Genomic DNA, 9732 nt, shown 5'->3' with positions numbered 1-9732 from the left:
GGGGGGGGGAGCCCCGGCCACAGCCGTCTCCTCGCGCCAGCACAGACTGGCTACGGAGGCTGAGGACGCAGCTCACCCGGCCCCTGGTGTCTGGAAACGTTTCGAAAATGCGGTGAACTAGGGGAAGTCACCCAGCGAGTAAGAGGAAACGTGGGGAGAGCCCTGGGGTCAGAGGTGCTGCTGCTGGAGACCAGTAACCCCCTCCGCACCTCCACACACCCAGGCCAGCTGCCTTCAGAGGCCCTGCTTCTGGGTGCTCGGTTACATTGCTAGGAGCCTGGGCTGGAGCCCTGGTGTGTGAGTGGGGAGCCCGAGTCAAAGGGTAAGGCACTGGAGACAGCTGGCTTCTGCATCTGCTGAAAAACCTGCCTCAGAGCCAGCCAGCAGCAGCCGCGGCCACCTGGGGCACACAGGCCGCCTCGCAAGGTGTCTTTCTCCAGGGTCTTCAATCCCAGGAAAAGCAAGTTCCTACTTATGATCTGGAAGAATGCAAGGGAGAACCTTGTCTGACCCTGGGCACTGGACATGGAAAGCACCAACGTTCAGTCCATGGAGTGGGCACCCACGCTGGGGCACTCGGGCTGGGACCTGAAGGAGGCACCCGCCGGACAAGCTGTAAAGGCAAGAGGCAGCCATGTGAGCAGGTGTGTGTGTGTGAGCCTTGAGTGACCGTCTATACCTGCAGGAGCCCAGTGGACAATCTCTCAAGTGCAGACAGGGAGGGAACACCCGTCCACCCAGGCGAATCTTCCATCAGCTTCCAGTAAGCCCATCTGGAACTTGCAGGCCAAGGCCTTTCTCCCTGCAGTAGACCTGGCTCCTCACTTCACCAGGAGCCACCCCCAAACTGATCCGGGATGGAGTGTCACCCAGGCTCTAGCAGGGAGGTACTGGCTGAACCCTGAGGTAGAGTCGTTCCCATGGCTGGAGCCCACTAACAGCAGAGCCTCCAGCAGAAGAAAAACGCGAGAAGACTCCTAACCCAAAGGGTGGACAGGGCTGGACCCATAGGCCCAAGGCTGTCGCCACATGCCCGGGAGCTCCCACAGAAAGGGCGGCCCAGCCTAGCCGCTCACTATCCTGGGCTGATGCAAAAAGGCCCAGCGATGCGTGGGTGGTGGCCCAGTACCTCCAAGCGTGTGCACCTGTGCATGCACGCGTGTGCCACACATGCAGCTGCGGGCCCGGTGCTCACCACACTCTTCTGATGTGAGGTGGGCGCCTCCCAGATGTGGGTGTTGGGAGGAGGAAATGAAATCTCTGAGGTCGTTCCAACAGAAATACACCTAGAAGGGCATCCATTCTAATAAAACCAAAGAAAAGAGAGAAAAGAGGAGAGAGGATAGAAAGGAAGGAGGACGAGGCGAAGACGGGGAAGGGGAGGCGAGGAGTTTAAAGGAAAGGCAGGAGCGAGGCCCCGTCCCCACACACTGAAGAAGCCTCTCGGACACAGGGTACGCGTGACTGACCAGCCCGGTGTGTGAGAGCAGCAGAGGTGCTGCCTGCAAACACGTGCCACTGCGGACCTCACAGCTGAAAGCCCCACGGGGCAGGCGGGCCTGAGTCCCCCAGACTGTGTGCCAGCTCCCGCTCACCAGCTGGCCGCCTGCAAGAAAGCCCCAACGGCCCCTGGCTCCCCGAGGCCATGTGGTGAGAGGTGAGGTGCTGCTGGCCTGGTCCTTCCTCGGGCCGAAGCAGAACTCGGCAGCACCTCAGCCCAGAACCAAGACGAAATGCCCTAGCATGAACACTACAGACTCCCATGTCTCCCTTTATCCACCCCCAGGGACAGGACCCCACCGGGATGGCCAGCTCAGAGGACACAGGGAGGTGACGCCGCTTGGAGGCCGTGCAGGTACAGAGGCACTCCCTGGTGAGCGCGGGGTGAGCTCCCTGGCGAGTGCGGGGTGAGAGCAGCACTTCTCATCCCCACCGCCCCTCAAGGCAGGCTGCCCACCGCCCACCCTGGGAATGTGGGGCCCTTTTCTCCAGCACGAGCGGGGGGGGGAGCCCTTCATTTTACTTCATCTGCCTTGACAGGCGATATATGCAGGTGCTAACTGAAGCTCTGCTAAGGCTCTAAAAACTAAGAATCACAGAAAAAAAAAAAAAAAAAAACAAGACCACAGAGCCCATCCAGCCTGGAGTCCCATTGTAGATGCAGAAAATGTGGCCACTGACCAGCACCTGGCTTGCCACGGCCCTCTACCTACTCAGAGGCAGTCCTGGCTGCAGTCCAGCACCCTCCCCCACGACATCCCCAGGGGCTCAGTTTTTATCCCTGACCTGGTGACAACCAGCCTGGCTGGACACAGCCCGACAACCAGCCTGGCTCACAAGCCCTCACCAAGAAGTGAAGTGAGGTTCCTGAGGATCCCCACAGGACTCCAGGCGGGCTCAAGCAAGACGCCCCGAGGTGGGCAGGTCTCTGAGGCAGGCCTCCCCCTCGCCTGCCTATGCCTGCCACGCGGCCCACAAGAGGAGCCTTTTTCCTTTCCAGTTAATCCAGATGGGCCCAGGGACAATGCCAATCCACGGGAGGCAGTGACTCTGCACCAGTTTCAGACCTAGAACTGAAGAGGCCTCGGAGCGTCTACACTGGCTCTCTTGGAGCCCAGCTGCTGTGCTGGAGGGCAGTCCAGGCTCCCCCGTTTGAGAAACACATGGAGAGGGTCTGGACGCAGCACCAACGTGGACAGGCCGTGGGAAGAAGATCCGAGATGCCCTGGCTGATGGAACCAAGCTCTGGGATGAGAGGGCCGCTGCCTTGGACCTCCTAGCCTGGCCGCCAGCTGTCCCATGAAAGGCTTCAGCCAACAACTTGGGGAGCAGAACAACTGCCCAGGCGACCCACGGAACTGTGAGAATAAACACTACTGGCTTGGCCACGAAGGCCTGGGTAAACTGCAGCAAGAGGTAGCTGAAACTACGGAGGGAACGACTGACCAAAGCCTTCGGGGTGATGGTTCCCTCTGAACAGGAGAAGGGCAGCCAGGGGTCTTTTGAAATACTAGGAATGTGCTGCTTTTTAAACCTGGATACATCTAGATTTAGTATTTAAATATGCATACTTTTGCATGGAGATGTGCTTTCCATTTTCTTTCTTTTTATTTTTTAAATTATTTTTCTTTTCAAGCAAATGAATACTTTTATTAACACTTTTTTTTTTTTAAAACATGGTAAGGTTTTGACCTCAAATACTTGTCAGGTCTGCTAATGAGACCAAAGGAGGAGAGATGTATTTTGTTCAAAACTTAAATTTTACATGGTTCGTTATCTGACGTAATCTGTTTTTTTACTGTTTTGCCATAGGGTGTGTGCACTTGCTGGAGAAAGAGTGAGAGGGAAAGTGAGAAATCACCCCCTGGAGGGAATGGCCACATTGCAGTCCTTTCTCCTCCACTCTCTTCTCCTCTCAGGATTTTGGGAACACAAGCACCCAGTGTGATTTTCAAGCTGCTGGGTCTGGGACTCGAACCACAGGTGGCCATATAGGATCCAGCCACCTTAATCTCCACACTATCTGCTGGCCCCTCAAAAATTTTAATACGAGGCCCAACCCATAGCCTGGTGGTTAAAGGAGCTAGTTGGCTGGATCCCACCTGTCTGACCATGTGGTTCATGCTAGGTGCACGTGCATGCATGCCCAAAATCCTGAGAGAAGAATGGAGAGAAGGGAATGTGGTGTGAACACGCCCCACTGGGGATGCTTTCTCCCTCTTTCTCTGGTAAGTGCTTGCACCCACGGGCAAAATATTTTAAATAAGAAAACAGGTATGTGGAGAAGTGGGTTGATCCCATTCATGTACCCTGCCCTGGGCCAAGGCAATCCTGAGGCCAGGCCCTGGGGTACAGCATGACAGCGAGGTCAGCAGAGCTGCAGGAGTAGCGGCTCACATGGGTGGGGCCTGGAAGGGTTGGCCACAGCAAGCACATCTCATTTGTTGTTCAGTTCCCAAACACCTGCAGGCCACTGCAGAAGGCAGGCTTCTCCCCGGGTCATGTCCACTCTGCTACACTCAACAGACCCCTGGAACAACAGAACAGCATTTATCTGACATGCCAGGCAACACAGTGCGAGGTACGGCACAGCCATCTCTCCTGAAAACTAGGAGCATGGCCACACAGTTCCATTCGAAAGGCAGTCAGCACTACGGATGCTCAGGGCCACTAGGGTCAGGCCAACAAGGACCTGGTCCCACCAACTCCAGCAAAAGCCTCTCCAGTGGGATGGCCTCACAGTTGAGCTAGAGAGTTAAATTAAGTGACGTGTGTGAGGCCCAGTACAGGGCCTGGCACTTTGTAAGCACCCAACTAATTATTGTTAGGAAGCAAATGTAGATTGTAGATAAGGGTTTTTTCTTTTTTAGGTCGAAGACCTTATTTGGTGGTTTTTCCACAACCTTTTACACTGAGTACCCTGGGTGTTGAGTACACCTCTTTGGTGACTTGACCTTGTTAAGAAGTGGTAATCATAACCCATTATTCCTTCTAATGCACTCTGGGAAAATCTCGAAACATCCTTAGCATGGAGAGGAGGGAGCGAAGAGAGGGGCGCTGAGAAAGAGCTCCTCTCTGTGGGGAGGAGGTGCTCTGCTGGACCCCAGGGTGTGAGGCTGAGGGCTGGAGTGCCTGTCCAGAGCACTAAGCAGCCTCTGAATGAGCGCTATCAGTGAGCCGTTAGCAGGTGATCAGTAAGCAGTAAGCTGCAGCCCAGGTTTCCAGGTGCCACACAGACAGAGGCCACTCAGCTGGCCAGCCACTGGCCTGCCATGGGAGATGCTGGTCTTCCCAGACAACGGTCCCTGTACCCAGCTCCAAGCCCCGACTGGGACACAGCCACCTCTTGTCCAGCACCCTGAGGCCAGAGAGATCGCCTCTAGCTCCCAGTTGCTCAGTGTTCCTGGTTTTCTAGAAATACAGGTGGCCCCACGATATAAAGGCAGGCAAGGAACTGGAAGTTCACACCAGGCCAGCTTTGCGAGCATGAGACCTCCCTGCCCGGCCCCACCCTCCCTTTACTGCCTCCCTTCGGAGCAGCATGGCAGAGAAGCAAATACCGACAATTCCTCCTTGCCAGCAAACACTGCTTGCATTAAGATTGTGTATCCTGAGCCAGCCCCCTAGCCCAACGAGTAAGGAAGCTGGAGCCACATGGCTGAGCAAGGTTTGAATCCCGGCTCCGGTAGCTTGAAAAACACACCAGGCCTGTGTGCGTGTGTGCCCCAATTCCCAGCAGGACAGAGAAATAGAGAAAGGACTGCAGCACGAATATGCCCCATTAGGGGATGCTTTCTCCCTTTCTTTCTTTCTTTTTTTTTTTTTTTTTTTTGGGTTTTTTTTTTTCTTTGATTTTTTTTTGAGAGTTTTTTTTTTCGCTATAGGGCACGTACGTGTGCTCGCCAGACAGACAGAGAGAGGCATAGAGACAGAAAGCGAGAAATCACCCCCCAGGGGGGATGGCCACGCCACAATCCCTTCTCCTCCATTCTCCTCCCGGGATCTTGGGCACGCACGCACATGCGCCTGGCGTGAGTTTCAAAGCCACCGGGTCTGGGACGCGAACCGTGGTCAACTACGTGGGAGTCCAGTGACATAGCCATTATGCTAACTGCTGGTTCCCCTTTCTCCCTTTCTGTTTCTCTCTCTCGCTCTCTCTCTCAGGCAAGGCATGAACCCTCTGACAATTCAAAATGGAAAAAAAAAAAAAAAAAAAAGATTGTTTCCAAAACTCTTAAAATCCATTTCCCCTTAGATAAACATACAAATCCAACTCAGCCTCCCCACAACCTTCACCATCTATGGATGGTGCCCACCTCAACCCTGAAAAACCACTGCTGTCTTCTACTTAACTCCTACCAGCTAAGACGCAGTGGCATTTTCTGAAGTGTGTATTATAGGAACACTTTTTAAATCTAAAGAAGTCTAAATATAAATGAAATGATGATGCTAACTTTGCTTTTCAAACCATATAGCTACCACCACCTCCAAGGCTTAGCTGCATTTCTGAGGGGAGTAGCACTGCCCTGCCTGACCCCCAGTGGACCTGAAGATGGCCGAGTGGGAAGGCTGGGTGGCCCTGCGGGAAGAGCTGCCCTGTGGCCCCTGCCAGCTCAGAGTCCACCATGCTAGTACTTGCTCCAAGGGCTCCTGAGCACAATATGGTAAGGGCTTTCCTCTGAAAAGGCACACTAAGAGCCTGGGGGCTGGGGCAGTGTCTGGTGGTTCCCCGACCCCCCTCCGCCAGCCTCACATACTTCCTGGGTGTCAGCATGGCGGCAGTGAGCACACTGACACAGCTGTGCTCACAGCCCGCCCCCTCGTCCTCCCCAGTCTATGACGCACTGCCAGCAGCGGCAGCTGCTCATTTCTTCCCACGGCTGAGTATGGCGCTAACCCGGGGCCCTCCCCTCAAGCAAAAAAAAAAAAAGTTGGAACAGGCCTGGGGGAGGCCGGGGGCCCCTGGCCTTTTTGAACATGATTAAGTTAATGTCAGAATATTCCAAGGACCTTTGCAAAATGATAATATTTTTGGTGCTTGTTAACTGAGAATAAAAAAGCCATTTCCATTCTATTACTCACAACTGCATCTGTACACATGAGATACCTCTTTGTACGTGGAGGAGCAGTTCCCCAATGCACAGGAGGCCGGCAGGCTGTAGAGCCCACAACTGCCCTCGTGGGCCCGCCACCCGTAAGTTCGGAAGAGGTGGCCAGTTTAGCCAGCATTCAGGGGGTGTCTCCTGACTTGCTGGAGGTGCTGTGTTAGCGCTTAGAGTTTGGGGGACAGCCGGTGACCACGGATCGGAATAACACGTGCTGTTGGACCTACTGCTGGGAGAAAGCCACAGCAAGCCGAGGGGTGGCGGGGGGGTGGGGGGGGAGGCATTCATATTTCAAAAAGGGGGCAGCTCTGTGGCACAGTGGTGAAGCCCTATTCAAAAGAAGCTGGAGCCCGTGTGGCAGTTGTGATTTGAACCCCGAGCCCAGTCAGCCTGAAACACACTGGGCACACGTGCGGTGCCCAGGTCCGTGGGCTGACCAGGCCCTGCGGGGGTGCTCATCTTTCTCCCTTGCTCTCGCTCTCTTATGTGCATGCATGTACTCTTCTGTAATGACTAAAGAGAAAAACTATTTTTAGGGGCCGGCAGGTGGCGTGGTGGTTAAGGGGCTGGACTTCTACATGGCCAATTGCGGTTCGAGTCCCGGACCTGGCAACTTGTTTTCTCATTTTCTTTCTCTTTCTCCCTCTCTCTTACTCACTCTGTCCCCCTCTTATCAAAATTTAAAATAAATAAAATAAATAATAAATAAAAACCATTTTAAAAATTCAATTTTTAGGAAAGGGAAAGGGCCAAGGAGGACCTCTCTGAGAAAGTGGCATTTAGGCAAAGCCCTGAGTCAAATGTAAGAGGAGCCAGGCCAGGGCCCACTACAGACACAGGACAGCAGAAGCAAAGGTCCTGGGTAGGCATGAGCCTGGCACAGGGGCTATGTCTGCAGAGGAGTGAGTGAGTGGGGGCGTGAGGAGCTGAGGCTGGCAGCGCGAGACCTTGGACTCCCTTCGAGGCATGCTGGGACACCTCAGAGGAAGTCCAAAGTGGACAGCTGACGCTTTTAAGGGCCACTCTGACTGCAGAGCAAAGAAAGTCAGGCACGGGGGACAAGAATTAAGGCAGGAACACCAGCCGGGCTACTGCAGTAGCGAAGCGAGAGAGGGTGGAGCGTCACCACACAGGCAGCAATGAAGGCAAGAGGGGGTCGGGTTGGGGTGCGCTTTGGCAGAGGGGCGTAACTGGCTGATGGAGAGGATGTGGGTTGTGAGGAGAAAGCAGCCCGGGACTACACTAACGCCGTGGCCCTGAGAAGTGGCCCGGGGACGGTGAGGCTTGCTGAAGTCTGGTGGGGAAGGTGGGGGTCCTGCCGCTTGCAGAGATGGAGGTTAAAGCCATGAGACAGCACGAGCTCTTTGCGCAGCGGATACTGGGTCGTGAAGGTCGATGGACGAGGATCAAGGACACATGTTAGAACCCAGCTTCCATATTCAACAGGATGCCCTGGGTAAACTTCTTGGAGTTTTAGATTGCTCACCCCCAGAACAGAAAAACCACCATAAATGTGATGGTTCTCACTGGGGTCCAATGAGATAAACTGCAGATAGGACGCGCTACCCAAGTACGGCAAGGTGGAATTGGATGGTACTGACACGGGGCTGGACTGGTACACAGTTAAAACGAAAAAAAAAAGGGGGGAGGAGAACAAACCAGACTATTCCCAGAGCCTTCCCTTTCCCAGTGATGTGCAGGCTCTTCTCTGACAACAGTGGCTGCTCGAAGCCTTGGGGAGAAGCTGGTGAGGCTGCAGAGCCTCAGCCCAGTCCAACGTGACCAAAGAGCGCACAGGAACTCTCTCTGTGGCTTCAAACATCCACTGTCAGGTGTCTGTTACTGCGTGGGTTGGGGCAGAAAGCCTGGGCAGAATCGCCCACCTGAGTTCAAGATGGGTGGACCAGAGTTCCATGTCTGAGACTGGTGGCTGCGGCCCACGTTGGCCTACTACGTCTGTGTCTGTGGGCTGAGGGCCACATCGGCCCACCGCGTCTGCGTCTGGTGGGGTAAGGTTTGGGACAGAGCAGTGGACATTGACTTCACAGCCACCTGTAGAGCATTATCTGTACCAGGTGCCTAGAGGGCGCTGGCAGCTCCAGGGGAGTAAGGCCACGTCTGAGCCCTGTCCTGGGGAGCCTCTGCCAAGGAGCAAGGCCACTGAAAGGGTGCCACCCAGGGCCACCATGTGAGGATACAGTGCCTGGCCCAGTGGTGGTGAGGCACTCACAAAAGTAAGGAGGACATTCAGGAGAGGACAGCACAGGCCCTGGTGTGGGCGCGAGACAAAGAAGGGGGCCGGTGGGGAGTGAGCACACATTGGCAATGGGGGGAGGAGTGAATGGAGAGAGTAGGAAATGCAGCAGGAAGGACAGCTGGGGCCGGGACCTCCACTGGGACTTAGCGTCTTCCTCAGCAGTCAGGAGGCAGGCCAGGGTTTTAAGCAAGAGAGAGTCGTGGTCAGGTTGACATTTCTAAATGGTCAGCAAGGCTGCACGGAGGAGAGACTACCAAGAGATCAGAAGCAGAAAATGAAGCAGGAAGGTAGGAAGTCCCACAGCCCTGGTCCCTCGGGACATGAAAAACAGGATGCTAGGACCAGCAGTTAGCGTAATGGCTATGTCACTGGACTCTCACGTAGTCGACCGCGGTTCGTGTCCTGGACCTGGTGGCTTAATCGCACGCCAGGCATGTGTGTGCGTGCCCAAGATCCCGAGAGGAGAATGGAGGAGAAGGGATTGCAGAGTGGCCATCCCCCCGGGGGGGTATTTCTCACTTTCTATCTCTCTGTCTCTCTCTCTCTGTCTGGCGAGCACAAGTGCCTTATAGCAAAAACCTCTAAAAAAAAAAAAAACAAAAACCAGGACGCTGAGCCTGCACCTGGCACTGCGAGGGTCTGGCTGGTGCCCAGAACTCAACGCGCAATTACCTGGACCTTTTGCACAAGTGGCCTTTGCACCAAATATTATCAAGTACTTCCTGGAGGAGTTTAAAGTCCCTGAACAACATTTCGCACTTGACTCTCCCTAGTGGAGGTGGGCCATAGTGTGTGTTCAAAGCTATGACCCCTGGCTAATAATTCATGTCTCTTGCTCACATTTAAAAATAAACTCTCTTTCTCTGAAGA

The 9732-nt window shown here is 54.5% G+C and overlaps 1 protein-coding gene and 1 long non-coding RNA gene across 2 annotated transcripts in view; one reads left to right on the top strand and one right to left on the bottom strand.

The window, feature by feature from the left end:
- ZBTB17 (zinc finger and BTB domain containing 17) overlaps positions 1–9732 on the bottom strand; it is a 33795-nt gene that overhangs the window by 10452 nt on the left and 13611 nt on the right.
- LOC106734569 (uncharacterized) lies at positions 51–3358 on the top strand. The gene is made up of 3 exons (XR_001370133.2): positions 51–644; positions 1787–1855; positions 2501–3358. It is a non-coding gene; the product is annotated as an uncharacterized LOC106734569 (long non-coding RNA).

Source organism: Tupaia chinensis, unplaced genomic scaffold (genome assembly GCF_000334495.1).
Source record: "Tupaia chinensis unplaced genomic scaffold, TupChi_1.0 Scaffold000146_1, whole genome shotgun sequence".
NCBI classification, from domain to species: domain Eukaryota; kingdom Metazoa; phylum Chordata; class Mammalia; order Scandentia; family Tupaiidae; genus Tupaia; species Tupaia belangeri.
This window is presented reverse-complemented; position numbering and strand designations above follow the sequence as displayed.